Source organism: Hordeum vulgare, chromosome 5H (assembly GCF_904849725.1).
Source record: "Hordeum vulgare subsp. vulgare chromosome 5H, MorexV3_pseudomolecules_assembly, whole genome shotgun sequence".
NCBI lineage: Eukaryota > Viridiplantae > Streptophyta > Magnoliopsida > Poales > Poaceae > Hordeum > Hordeum vulgare.
Window position 1 is genome coordinate 426,227,814 of NC_058522.1, and position 15,872 is coordinate 426,243,685.

Here is a 15,872-nt window from a genome sequence, read left to right on the forward strand (position 1 = left end):
TCGCCTGTGCTTGATGATGCTACTGCTAGAGATGCTATGCTTGATACTATGCCTGATGATACTATGCCTGATACTGCTTTGCCTGATGATGCTAGAGATGCTATTTTGCCTGATAATGCTATGCTTGATGCTAGAGATGCTATTTTGCCTGATGATGCTATGCTTGATACTGCTAGAGATACTACTTTGCCTGATGTTCCACTAGGGGTATTCCTTGATGCTCATATTGCTAGAGTTACTGCCAATGCTTGTGATGCTTCTGAAACTGCCGATACTATTGAGATAGAACCTGCTTTTGCTCCTGCTAGATCTAGCTCTCCTAGATATGAATTGCCTGATATACCTGAGGGTTACGTTATGGAGGGAGAGATAGCTGAGGATTTTCTTGCGTGTAAGGATGCCTATGACGCTGAGAAATTACTTCTCAAGTGTAAGGAAAAATCTCGGGAAGCTAGGATGAAATATGACCCGAAGTTTGCCACTTCGCCTATCTTTATCACCGATAAGGATTATGAAATCTCTTTCGATCCTGAGATAATCTCTCTAGTCGAATCTGATCCTTTTCACGGTTATGAGTCTGAGACGGCCATAGCCCATCTTGCCAAACTACACGAAATAGCCAATCTTTTCACTAATGAGGAGAAGATCCGCCACTACTATATCCTTAAGTTGTTTCCTTTCTCTCTAAAGGATGATGCTAAAGCCTGGTTCACCTCTCTTACTCCTGGATGTGTGAGTAGTCCCTAGGAGATGGTCTATTACTTCTCTGGGAAATATTTCCCTGCCCATAAGAAGCAAGCTGCCTTGCAGGAAATATACAACTTTGCTCAACTGCAAGAAGAGAGTCTTCCACAAGCTTGGGGGAGGCTCGTCCAGCTACAAAATGCTTTGCCTGATCACCCTCTTAAGAAGAACGAGATACTTGATATCCTCTATAACGGACTTACCGATGCCTCTAGAGACCACTTAGATAGTTGTGCCGGTTGTGTTTTTAGGGAACAAACTGTAGAACAAGTCGAGACTCTACTGAATAACATCTTGATCAACGATAATGCTTGGACTATTCCCGAACCACCTCCTAAGACAACTCCGAAGAAAAGAGGTATTCTATTCCTCAGTCCCGAAGATATGCAAGAAGCCAATAAATCTATGCAAGAAAAAGGCATTAGATCTGAAGATGTCAAAAATCTACCACCTATCGAAGAGATCCATGGTCTCGATAACCCGATACAGGTAGTGGAAGTGAATTCTCTGCGTAGGTTTGATGAGAGTGATATTCCTTTTGATAAACCTGCTAACATATGCTTTGATGAATTTGACAACTTTGTTACCAAACAACAGAGTTTCAATGATTATGTTAGCAGACATTTGGAACAAAGTACTCGTATGCTTAGCCATTTAAGTGCTTGTGTAGACAGAAATTTCAATGATCTGAAGCTTCTAAGTAAATATGCCTCTATGATTACTACTCAGGTAGAACAAGTACTTAAAGCTCAGAATGACTTGCTCAATGAATTAAATGACAACTCTGTCAGAGTCATTACTAGAGGAGGCAAAATGACTTAGGAACCTTTGTATCCTTAAGGTCAACCTAAGAGAATTGATCAAGATTCTCAAGGAATCAATGCTGATACACCCAGTCATCCTAAGGAGAAGAAGAAGGATGATAGAAACCTGCACGCCAGTTCGCCAAATACTGTCACACCGGAAGAACCTAATGATATTTCAGCGTCTGATGCAGAAACACAATCTGGTGATGAACATGAACCTGGTGACGATATGGACAGCAATGTTCATAATAATGCTCAACCTAGCAATGATGAGGATGTGGAGATTGAACCTACGGTTAATCCTGATAACCCACAGCCTAAGAAATACGATAAGAATGACTTTACTGCTAGGAAGCATGGTAAAGAAAGGGAGCCATGGGTTCAGAGATCTATGCCCTTTCCTCCTAAGCCATCCAAGAAAAAGGATGATGAGGATTTTGAGCGCTTCGTTGAGATGATAAGACCCATCTTTCTGAAGATGCGGTTAACTGATATGCTCAAGATGTCTCCGTATGCCAAGTACATGAAAGATATCGTGACTAATAAACGGAAGATACCAGATCTTGAGATCTCCACCATGCTTGCCAATTACACTTTTAAAGGTGGAACTCCTAAGAAACTTGGTGATCCCGGAGTGCCCACTATACCTTGCTCTATTAAAGGAAACTACATAAGAACTGCCTTATGTGACCCTGGAGCCGGTGTTAGTGTTATGCCACTCTCTCTTTATCGTAGACTTGAATTGGATGAGTTGACACCCACTGAAATTTCTATGCAAATGGCTGACAAATCAACTGCTTTCCCTACCGGCATTTGCGAGGATGTGCCTGTTGTGGTTGCTAACACCACTATCTTAACAGACTTTGTTATCTTGGATATTCCCGAGGACGATGCCATGGCTGTCATCCTCGGAAGACCCTTTTTAAACACTGCAGGGGCTGTTATAGATTGCAACAAAGGCAATGTCACTTTCCATGTCAACGGTAATGAGCACACAGTGCACTTTCTGAAGAAACGATATCAAGTACATTGCATCAACGCTATCGAAAAGACTTCATCGATTCTCATTGGGAGCTTTGAATGCCCTATTCCTCGTGTCAAGATGAAGTATGATTTGCTTGTCGGGGAGATACATATCCCCATTGAGGTGACTTAGTGATTATTCAAAAATTCTCCGTCCTCTCTTGCGATTCGAGAAGGTTTTGTCATAAGGACTTGATCAACCCCATTGACAGATTTCTTTCGATGACCATGAAACGGATGAATCAAAGAGTCACATACCTCTGTTTTGAGCTTTCATTTTCTATTGCTTAGAAGAAAAATGATAGAATTAGTTTAGTTTTTCCTCTTTTCTGTTTTAGCGTCCCGGAGAAAAATACCTCGAAAATAAAAGTTCTTCGATGGTCCTGAAAATTTAGTATGATCTTTTCTGGAATTTTTGAAAATTTATGGGCCTGAGAGCTGGCCTCAGGGCCAGACCAATGGGCCACAAGCCCTGCCACCGCCACCTACCCCCTCGTGGCGGGGTGCAAGCTTGTGGGGCCCACAGGCACCCCCTCCACTCATTCTAGCTCTCAGCCTCTTCTTCCACCTCCAGAAAAAATTGTTTCGCAGCTCAAACCCGCGTTCTTGCGCATTTGGCTGTGAATTTCGATCTCCTTGCTCAAAGCACCATTCTCTGAACCGTTTTGGGGAAATTACTCCTTGGTAAGTGACTCCTCCATTGGTCCAATTAGTTTTTGCTCCAGTGCTTTATCCTTCGCGTATTCTTGCTACCTTGGTGACCCTGTTCTTGAGCTAGAAATGTTGATTTTAGCTGGTCCCAAGTAGTTTTAGCGCGTGATACGGTCTCTAGGCACTAGTAGGAGTAGTTGCTACAAGTTGGGTTAATCCTTATTCACTTCTCTTTCGAAGTCTCTAAAAATTTCAGAATTTTTCAGAGCTAGAAAAAGGAAAAGATGAGGAGGTTCTTGAGAGGCTCTTCAAGCCGTAACCCCAAGGAGGATGAGAAGAACCACCCCAAGTATGTAGTCCCTCGAGTCACAGAAGTTCGAGTGTGCGAGTGGCCAAGTGATGAATTTTTGCGCGCCGCCGGACTTTATGAAGACTTCTATTACTTGGTGGAAAACGCAGGTCTTACTGCGTTCGTTGAAGATAAGTGCCCACAATACCTCCTCCTCACCAATATTTTCGTACAAAGCTTCAACTTTTATCCGAGGAAGAATCCTCCCATGGTTGAGTTCATGATATACGATGTTCCCAAGTGCATCACACTACAGGATTTTTGCAATGTATGCAAATTACCTTATGTTGGGGATATCTGTGACCCTCGTCCACGGGACTTGGAGGATTTCATTGGTTCTATTGTTGTTGGAGAGGAGAGAGGAGTGTCTCGCGCTAGAATTGCTAGCATACATTTTCCTGTGCTTCGGTACTTCTCACTATTTGTGGGAAAATGTTTGATTGGCCGTGGGGAGGCTGGATCACTTAGTTCTCTAGACCTTGCGGTTTTGCGCGAAGGCCTTTATAACGATAAGACTTATAGCTTGGGCACTATAGTAGCTCAACGGTTGAACCTTAACCGTTCTAAAGGTGTCGTCTATGGAGGTATCTATGCTACCCGTCTTGCAAAACACTTTGAGATACCCATTAGACTGGGAGAGGAAGGAGAGATGCTTCTCCCTGAGAAATATCTAGATTATGATAGCATGGTTCGCCATGATTTTCTGTATAGAGATGCTAGTAGACGAATGATTTATAACCTGGTGTTTAGTCAGGGGACTCGAGAGACTATTACTTTGTCTGCTCCTTCTTTGTTCAATCTTCATGCAGGCAGGTACACTATTATGCCCGCGGACATCTACGCATATTGGGGCTTGGCCCAACCACAGGCGCTCGTGCCCGAGCCGCCAGTCGAGTACCAGACGCCAGTTTATCAGTGGGAGCCAGAGGAGCTCACACAACAGTGGCATCCACAGTCTGCTCCGGAGTATCCTGGAGCTGGTTATTTCCCAACATGGGAGTAGACCAAGCTAAGCCAAAAGCCTAAGCTTGGGCGAGTACGTGTTCTCACCGACTTTACATTTATGCTTATGCTTTCACTTTGTTAGCCGGTGTTTACACTTTGCCACTTTATTATCCATGCTTGTTTATTTTTGTTTTCTTGTTTTCTTGTTTTGTGTCCTTTTGAGAAAACCCAAAAAGATTTTTCTTTCTTCTTTTGCTTGTTGGGAGCTTTCCCGTGTAAATAGTTTTCTTTTTCTTTGTGTCAAGGTAGAAGATGTTGGTTACAATGCTTAGTGGTTCTTGCATGCTTACCTGTTTAGCTTTCAAAGAGCCATATTACTTTGTCTTCTCCTTTGTGTTTGCCTGCAGATTCAACTTAGTCCAATGCGCTTATTATTTTTCACATCGTTCGATCGTGCAAATGAAAGGCAACAATGATGATATATGATGATGTGACTGCGACTGAAAAGCTGTTATGAACTCTATCTATTTTGTTTTTGTAAATATGACTAGCTTGTCGACCCAGATTTAGCTTTGTTGTGAGAGAACCATGTTTTCAATGACAACTTAGAGATCATAGTTTCTGATGCCATGCTTATTTAGCTGAGAGCTTATAATGGTTTGTCTTGAATGCCAACATAGATTTTGAAATGACTATGATGTAGTATGATAGGATGGTATTCTCCTTTGAATGTTTCAAGTGGCTTGACTTGGCGCATGTTCATGCATGTAGTTGAAGCAAAATCAACATAGCATCTATGATGTTCGTGTTCATGGTGATTTATATCCTGTTCATCCTTGCATTTAATGTTTGTCAAACTCATTGCATCTTGATGACTGTTGTCGCTCTCTAGTTGGTCGCTTCCCAGTCTTTTGCTAGCCTTCACTTGTACTAAGCGGAATATTGCTTGTGCATCCACTTCCATAAACCCAAAAAAAATTCCATGAGAGTCCACCATACCTACCTATTTGCGGTATCTACCTGCCATTCCAAGTAAATTTGCATGTGCCATTCTCTAAACCTTCAAGAAATAATCTGTTTTGCATGCCCGAACCGCTCATGTGGTGACAGGGGCTATTGATATCTTCCATGCTAGGAGTGTTATCCTTGAAATGTGTTTATTCACAGTCATTCACGAGAAAGGGGCCGGTAATTGGAATTCCCAGTTCCACGCTTAAATCGAAAACATAATTGTAAAACAAGACTCCCCCCGGATTGATGTTAGTATGGACGGTACCCGAGGATTCGGCTAGCCGTGGAGTGTGATTGATTGGTGGTGGGGGAGTTAAAACTTTACTTTTCTGTTTGGGACCACCTATAGCATGAGTAGCATGGAATATATTGAGAACTCTTGGTCATTGCATTGACAATGAAAGCATCCCACCCAAAATTATTATCTCTGTTTTCAAAGCTTAAGCTCTCGCACCTCTGCAACTAAATGCTTCCCTCTGCGAAGGGCCTGTCTATTTATTTTCCTGTTGAGTCATCCTCCTCTTATATAAGCACCAATTAGAGAGCACCTCTGCCATTTTTATGCTTTGCTTTTGAATGATATTGAGTATGACTATGACTAGATCTTCGTTGCTATAAATTACAATGTTTAGTCAGCCCTTGATCTTTGAAAGTGCTCTCCATTTATGTTTTGCGGTCTCAGAAAGAGCTAGCAAGATACCACCTATTCATATTGCTTCATGCTTGTTTTGATTGAAGTGTTGGTATTTGAAACTTATTATTATTTGCTCGTTAGCTGATTATGCCATTGATATTAGTTTACCGTGAGACCTTTGTGTCATTTGCTTATGTGGTTAACTTGTGATCTTGCTGAAATTCTGGTTATGAGTTAGACATAGTTGCAACAACAAGATCAAACAGAGTTTGTCAAAGTTATTCTTTCTCTCTCAGTTTGTCAACTGAGTTGCTTGAGGACAATCAAGGTTTTAAGCTTGGGGGAGTTGATACGTCTCCATCGTATCTACTTTTCCGAACTCTTTTGCCCTTGTTTTGGACTATAATTTGCATGATTTGAATGGAACTAACCTGGACTCACGCTGTTTTCAGCAGAATTGCCTTGGTGTTATTTTTGTGCAGAAATCAAAGTTCTCCAAACGTCCTGAAAATCTACGGGGAGCAGTTTTGGAAAATATAAAAAATATATGCCCCAAGTTCCACTTGAGGGGGTAGGCCAGTGGGCCACAAGCCCTGGCTCCGCCACCACCCACTGGTGGCGGTGGGCAGGCTTGTGGGGCCCACACGGCTCTGCCGCCCCCAACCTCAGGTCTATAAATCCCCTTTCGTCCTAGAAAAAATAAAAAGAGAAGTTTTTGCCGCATTTACGATACGAAGGCGCCGCCACCAGCTGTTCTTCATCTGGAGGGCAGATCTGGAGTCCGTCTTGGGCTCCGGAGACGGGAAATCGTCGCCATCGTCATCATCAACCTTCTTCCCTCTCCAATTCCATGAAGCTCTTCGTCATTCGTGAGTAATCTATTCGTAGGCTCGCTGGGCGGTGATGAGTAGGATGAGATATATCATGTAATCGAGTTAGTTTTGATGGGGATTGATCCCTAGTATCCACTATGTTCTGAGATTGATGTTGCTACTACTTTGCCATGCTTAATGCTTGTCACTAGGGCCCGAGTGCCATGATTTCAGATCTGAAATTATTATGTTGTCACCAATATATGTGTGTTTTAGATCCGATCTTGCAAGTTGTAGTTACCTACTATGTGTTATGATCCGGCAACCGCGGAGTGACAATAACCGGAACCACTCCCGGTGATGACCATAGTTTGAGGAGTTCATGTGTTCACCAAGTGCTAATGCGTTGGTCCGGTTCTTTATTAAAAGGAGGACCTTAATATCCCGTAGTTTCCTTTTGGACCCCGCTGCCATGGGAGGGATGGACAATAGATGTCATGCAAGTTCTTTTCCCTAAGCACGTATGACGACACACGGAATGCATGCCTACATCACATTGACGAACGCGAGCTAGCCACATATCTCTCCGTGTTATAGCTGTTGCATGATGAATATCATCCAAACAAATCACTGACCCATTGCCTATGAGTTTTTCCTACTGCTGTTGTTACTACTGTTGCTACTGTTGTTACTTGTCTTGCTCTGCTGCTGCTGCTACTACTGTTGCTACTGTTGTTACTTCTCTTGCTCTGCTACTGCTAATACCGTTGCTACTGCTGTTACTTGTCTTGCTCTGTTGCTATTGTTGCTACTACTGTCGCTTGCTACTGTTGCTACTTGCTACTGCTGTCACTACCGCTGTTCCTTGCCACTGTCGTTACTCACTACTTTGTTGTTATTACTTTGCTTGCAGATACTAATCTTTCAGGTGTGGTTGAATCTGACAATTCAACTGCTAATACTTGAGAGTATTCTCTCACCTCCCGTCATGCGAATCAACAAATTTGGGTCGAATACTCTACCCTCGAAAACTGCTACGATCCCATGCGCGTGTGGGCCGTCAACAACATTCTTCTAGTTTCGATTGCCGGAGAGTGATAACAGCATTCTTCTGGTGTCGTTCCAAAGGGGAAGAACAGTTGGGATTAGCGACTTATCTTCTCTGTTAATCTTGAACCGCCATCTAGGCTCATGGGCCCTCGCCGGCTCTTCGTTGAAGTTCTCCTAACGCATCTCAGACCCTGGGCCAAGGCCTATCTTGATCACTAATGTCGAATCGCCGTTTACCTAACCCGACCCAATAGGGCGGGTCATACCGCACGTAATATCCCCAACATTACGCCCCAGATTGACTTGAATTTGTTCACGCCAATAAACCTTCATGCTTGCCTCTGGCGATTCACACACGATCTCTGATCTTTCTTCTTCAACGAGTGACGAGCCACCAATCTTCATGAATCGCCTCAGTCGCCACGTCTTTATTGATGACGTCATCTTCTCCACTATTCCAGGGATCTTGATGACATCACTTCCAACAGATCTTTGTCTTATCCTCTTATCCCGAGAATCTAGGCGCCATCATTTACGGTTCTCAGTGCACCTCCTTGACTCCCGCGTTTGCCGTTTTGATTTCTTCCCTGGGTCTTTAAATAGCCACAGGGGGAGAGGGGCATCTCCACCTACCTCTATTCCATCGCCTCCACCGCGTCTTCTTCCTCGAGCTCGTGTCATGAACATCGTGCCGCTACCGAACCTCTACTTCGGACCGGCTGCTTCTCGGGCTGATCTAGGGCGTGGTCTTCGATCCAAACCTTTGCAGCCTGCTTCCGCCGTCACCTTCCCTCAACAGGTAACTCCTTCTCCTCCAGTAGATCTAAATCTCGAACCTCCCCAGTTCTAAGGGTAGCACGTGAACTCCATGAGCATTGGCTCATTGCGCCTTCGACCTGTATAGGTGCGGGGTTTGGATCCTTCTCTTTAGCAAAGAACTGTGGTAGTCCCGTCAACAACCCTTGGTAAATCTGTTGCCCCCCCCATTGTTCCACAAGATCACCACACTACTCCACAGTGTCCTTGTGTTCTTAGCGCTTTTATTTCAGCAAGTTTATTTTCTTCAATAGAATCACCCGTAGATCTGTGAACTATGTCTTGGCATTAGAAACGTGTTTATCCTCGATTAGAAATATCCTAAGGAAATTTTTAGAATCTCAACCCGCCCACGGTGTTGTGGCGAGTCACAATTCCCCTTTATACATGCTCTCAGCTGCTGGCTGGCGAGTTACCATTTCGTAGGTCTCGACAACCCGCCAATCCTTCTTATGGAGATCTCCGTCCACCTCCTTTTAAGCTTGTAACCATGGGTTCCATCTCTAAGTGAAACTCGTTGCCAACAGAAGTTGATGACGCCTTGATACGTCTCCAACGTATCGGTTTCATGCCATTATCCTGTCAAACTTTGGATGTTTTGTATGCCTTTTATGTCTTTTTGGGACTAATTTATTAACTCAGTGCCAAGTGCCAGTTCCTGTTTTTTCCGTGTTTTTGACCCCTTTCAAAGGAGGATTTTAAACGGAGTCCAAACGGAACGAAACTTCCAAAAAGATTTTTCCGAAACACAAGAAGATCGGGAAACTTGAGAACCAAGGCAGGGGCCACCAGGGACCCCACAAGCCCCCTAGCCGCGGTCAAGGGGGGCCCGCGCCTCCTAGGCTTGTGGGCTCCCTGGGCCACCTCTGCCCTAGGTCTTTCGCCTATATATTCCCAATAATTCCTGAAAAATCAAGTAATCATCGAAAGTACTTTTCCGCCGCCGCAAGCTTCTGTCTCCGCAAGATCCCATCTGGGGCACGTTCTGGTGCCCTGCCGGAGGGGGGATTCGGATACGGAGGGCTTCTTCATCAACACCATGACCTCTCTGATGATGCGTGAGTAGTTCACCATAGACCTACGGGTCCATAGCTAGTAAGTAGATGGCTTCTTCTCTCTCTTGGATCTTCAATACAAAGTTCTCCATGATCTTCATGGAGATCTATCCGATGTAATCTTCTATTATGGTGTGTTTGTCAAGATCCGATGAATTGTGGATTTATGATCAGATTATCTATGAATCTTATTTGAGTTTCTTCTTATCTCTCTTGTGCATGATTTCATATCCTTGTAATTCTCTTCGAGTTGTGGGTTCTGTTTGGCCAGCTTGATCTATGATTCTTGAAATGGGAGAAGTGCTTGGTTTTGGGTTCATACCGTGAGGTGACCTCACCAAGTGACAGAAGGGGTAGCGAGGCACGCATCGTGTTGTTGCCATCAAGGGTAAAAAGATGGGGTTTTCATCATTGGTTTGACTTTATCCCTCTACATCATGCCATCTTGCTTAAGGTGTTACTCTGTTCATCATGAACTCAATACACTAGATGCATGCTGGATACCGGTCGACGTGTGGAGTAATAGTAGTAGATGCAGAAAGTATCGGTCTACTTGTCTCGGACGTGATGCCTATATGTATGATCATTGCCTTAGATATCATCATGACTTTGCGCGGTTCTGTCAATTGTTCGACAGTAATTTGTTCACCCACCGTAATATTTGCTATTTTGAGAGAAGCCTCTAGTGAACACTATGGCCCCGGGTCTACTTCACACCATATTTTCAGCCTTACACTTTTTCTTTGTTGCACTTTCCGCCTTCAGATCTCACTTTGCAATCAATCTTGAAGGGATTGACAACACCTTTATAGCATTGGGTGCAAGCTCTTTTGTGTTTGTTCAGGTACTCTGGACTTGGCGAGATTCTCCTACTCGATTAATACCTTGGTTCTCAAACTGATGGAAATACTTACTGCTCCTGTGCTGCATTGCCCTTTCCTCTTCAAGGGAAAAACCAATGCAAGCTCAAGAGATGACAGAAGATCTCTATCGTTGTAGCATGCCTATCTTGCGAACTTTGTGAAAGTGGGCAACCTTGCACCTAAAGAAATGATCGGCTGGCAAACCGCCCTAGGAGAGCAACGTCCGCAACCCGCAGAAAGGGAAGTAGTCATTTTTGCTGATCACCTCGAGCGAGGCTTCACATCGCCCGACTCAAAGTTTTTCAGGGACGCCATGCATTTCTTCAACCTCCATCCCCAAGACTTAGGTCCAAACTCCATTAGCAACTTTTGCCAGTTCCAAGTGTTTTGCGAGGCTTACCGGCACATAAAGCCTACTATACTTTTGTTCAGGAAATTCTTTTATCTGAACCACCAAATAGAGTTTGCCAACGGGCCCTGCCTAGAGCTTGGGGAGTCAACATCCAGCGATGACGAGAATGTGGGTTCCCAGTTGTTGCATTGCCCAGTCATCCCAAGGGTTGGGCAAAACCTTGGTTTTACTGCCGCGATACTTCTCCACCCAATGAGAACCCCTTACCAGGTTTCAGGGAGGAACGTCTGCCCATGGATTTCAAATTGCCTGAAAAGCTAACCGAAGAAGAAGAAGCTTCATTTGTGCCTGTCTTCGCAAAGCTCAGGGCCCTCACCGCCAATGTTCTCACCGGGATCGATCCGATCCGCTGCTGGGTGGAGTGGAGAATTATGCCTTTGAGCCGCCGGAATGGCTTAATGTGTGAATTCAATGGCCACTTAAACCACCCTCAATGTTTCTACGACGTGAGGCTTGAAGAAGGAGATATTGTTGAAATTGTGAAGAAACTAAGTGGCGAGCCTGTTGAGAACTGCTCCAAAACCGGGTTGAAACCTTTCTGCGTTTCTAACCCGCTCCAGAGGTAAAACATCCCAACTCGCCCTTCTAGCTTTCTAATATACTCATGATTATCTCTGATCTGGGCTTTAATTATCTCAATCAGAGGGGTTCGGCCTTCTGGAACCGAAGGCCCAAAACCATCGTCAAGAAAGCGCCCAAACCCACCCCAAAGAAAAAGAAAACCAAGGGCAAGGCCACTACAAAGGAGTCATCCGTTGTGGGCGAGTCTCGGGTTGCCGAAGAACAATCTGAGGTAAATGCTCTTTGTCTTTATTGTTTTAATCTGACTTGTACTCATGCTTTGCTACCTATATTTATAGGATGGTGACTTGGAGACCTAAGATGAAGACATCGAGGTAATTTCCATTTCGTCTCCTCCCAAACTGACAAGGCGAATCTGGAGGAAAGTTCCCATGTCTCACCCGGATGCTTATCTGGATCCCAATTTCCTTTCGAAGAAGGTGAGTTCTACGCCCAAGCATCATACTCGAAGCCACTCTAGGGACCTTTTTGTCCGGCTTGCCCGAGAAAACAACTGGTCGCAAACGACAGAACGAGGTACATTTTATAAAACATCCTTTCTTCCTGTACAAACCATTCTTGCGATTTACCCAATCTTTCAATCCTACATCCAACAGGTTTCAACTCCTTCATTTGACGAGTCAGCTGCCTCAACTCTTCCCCCATTGATTCGTCTTCAGGGGTAAGTTCCTTTATTAACATGTTCCTTCGGGTGTCAATGTTTCTATTTTAACATTTGTACCATCATTCCGTAGGGCTCAAGCAAAGAAGAGGGAAACCGGCGAGTCATCTTCTCCTCCCAAGGCGGCTGAAATATTTGGAATGAGTACCTCCATCCCAGAAGATCAAGACGAGCCAGCTGAGACTCATGCCGGTGTCTTACTTCCGTGACATCCGGGACGAGCTTCCAAGTCCTCAAAAGGAGTTAACTGAAGACCTCAACCCCAGTGGCGGTGCCAGGATCAGAAGTCTATGATGTCATTTCAAATCTATGATGTCAAATACATGTGGTTTTACTAAATTTATTAAAAAAATACACGATTTCTACTTGTGTATAAAGGATTTGTCAAAAACTTGTGTGGTCAATTGACCACACTCATCTCAATGTGGCTTCGCCACTACTCAACCCGCCCAGTTCTCATAAGGCGGCTGAAGATGTGATACCTGACAAGGATCCAGTTGTCATCATTGGTACCGGTTATTCTAAGCTTGCAACCGCGGTTTTAACCAAGCATGCACCCAAAGACGTCCCGGTCTTTGCAGAAAAGACATCACCATACTGAAGCTTCCCAATTATGAGAAATTGGAGTTTGATGAACTGTACTCTGGTTTTGTGAGCCGCCTGGAGACGAGCCATGAAATGGAAAAAAGCTTGGTTAACATGATGTGAAGAAAACATGAGGTATGATACATGTTTAACCTTCTTGACATGTCCTCCCATTAGCCCTCCAAAGGGCGAATCATCCATGATGAATCGTGCTTTGTATAACCTTTCAACGTGTAGCCCCCAAGGGTCGGGTCATCTTTTTAAAGATGAACCGGGTCTTTAGTTTGTATTTGAAGAAAAGCTTCAACCATTAGCCACGTGCCTGACAAATTGGGCCATGCCCCCGATAGGATTAGACATTGCTTTTACATGGACTAGAATTGTGAGATGAACGAAATTGACTATCCAAAACTGGAGAGCACTTTCACGGTATGCAAGGCCTCACCGTGCGAAAACTGTTCATACCAGTATATCTTCAATACTATACTTTTGATCAGAACCGAAGTGATACCCGAGCCTGCATTTCCGAAATCCTAATAGCACTTGCAACGACCATGATTATGGGAGCGTCTGAGCCTGAGCACCAAGATGCCCCCTCATTTTCCTATGCTCACTCAAGAAACCAACAAAGATGTAGATTTCGTGGATTTTGTTTATGTGTTATATTTACAATGATAATTTATTTTTTACAACTATAAGGTAGTTCAAGAATTTTTATGCTTACCAATTATATTAAATTCAACACCTTTGGCAACGCTTTTAACAAATTTAGTTAGCTACAAGACATTTAGTAAAGATAATCATAAGGGGCTAAACATGAGCGTAATGAGTCTTTGATGCTATTTTGATCCTAAAACTGTTATTAAGATATCATGCGGCATGCATGGTAAGCAACTCAATCTTGATGAAAAAATAGTATAAACAAGTATATATTAGAATTTTTTTCTGATGACCTAAAGATCATAACTTAATTTCAATTGTGAAGTTGCTTATCACACATGTTGTATGATGAGTGTAAATGAGTTACATACATAATAATGTTGCTAGGCTTATAAAGAAAATTGTGTTGATTTACCGTGTAACTATAGTTCGTAACTCCCATAATGTCAGATTCGTAATATCTACCACATGCGTTAGTTGAGTTGTTTTGACTAGAGGCTTATTAATCTTATGGTCGCAAGTATAACTCTTTCCTTCAAAACTAGGCTAACGAGCATGCAGGGGGCGATGATCCGGTGTTACACTCTCTCTCTCTCTCTCTCTCTCTCTTTGAATTCATGCGTACCATGGTGGTCGTTCCTAGGTAGAAGTTAGAAATCATCCTCGTTATATGTGTGGCCAAGGTAAGGGAGTTCAGGATTCTCGGGTCCTGGGGTGGTTGGTTAGTCAATGCCAGGCTGGCCCATTGGGTCGTACTATTGAAGATCGGGCCTTATGAAGATCTCTACTCTGAAAGGAATGTTCCGAAGGTTGGCTCATCTATCTCTGACTAATAGTCGATAACCTGTAAACCCTATGGTCTCTGGTGTCCATATAAACCGGAGACCCCTATCTGTGTAGAGGAGGCTGAATCATCTAGGGTTTAGCATACACGATCTCGAGGTAGATCAACTCTATAATCATCTTCATCAATACAATCAAGCAGGATGTAGGGTATTACCTCCATAAGAGGGTCCGAACCTGGGTAAACCAATGTCTCCCCCTTCTTCCTACAACCCGTCGATCCAAGGTCCACAGTTCCAGACACCCTACCCGAGATCTGCCAATTTTGACACCGACACAAGGCTCTACAACAATTTATGTAACTAGTTTTGCAACAACAAAAATATTGATGCAACTAGGAAAAACTGACAAAAACTAGAAACATAATATGCGACTTAGGATTTCCTTACAAAAACTCAATTTTGAGCTCGAGCTTAGCTGCTCTCGACATCCCAACCATCACTTCTTCTTGATATTAGTATTGCATGCTTCATTACTAGTTGTAACTCTCTCGTGTATTCATTAGAACTAAAAACGTCCCATCAATTAATTGCTAGTAGGTTACCTTACGAGGCTTCTAGTACATTATAGTGACATGCGAATTATCAAATAACTGTTTTGAAAACATATATTTTACATTGTAAAGCACACCTATGCTATAATTGCCTTAAACTATACTTGATTCATTCAAGAATTTCCATACAACTAATCTAGTGTGGCACGTTTAAGTCAACGCACATAACTAGATTATCTCAAGGAAGTATACTATTGGGGAACGTTGCATGGGAAACAAAAAAAATTCTACGCACACGAAGACCTATCATGGCGATGCCCATCTACGAGTGGAGATTTGGATCTACGTACCCTTGTAGATCGCACAGCAGGAAACATTTAAGAAACGCGGTTGATGTAGTGGGACATCTTCACGTCCCTCGAACCGTCCCACGAACCTTACCGCAATCCGTCCAATGAACTGTCCCGCGATCCGTCCCACGATCTGTTCCAATCTAGTGCTGAACGGACGGCACCTCCGTGTTCAGCACACGTACAGCTCGACGATGATCTCGACCTTCTTGATCCAGCAAGCAAGACGGAGAAGTAGATGAGTTCTTCGGCAGCGTGACGGTGCTCCGGTGGTGGTGATGATCTACTCCTGCAGGGCTCCACCCGAGCTCCGCAGAAATCCGATCTAGAGGTAAAACTACGTGGTATAGGTTTGAGTTGCACGTGGCAAAGTTGTGTCTCAAATCAGCCCTAAGCCACCAATATATATAGGAGGGAGGGGAAGGGCTAGCCTTGAGGCACAAGGCCTCAAGGGTGCGCCGGCCAAGGGAGGAGGAGGACTCCTCCTCCAATTCGGTTTGGGAAGGAGGAGTCCTCCTCTTCCTTCC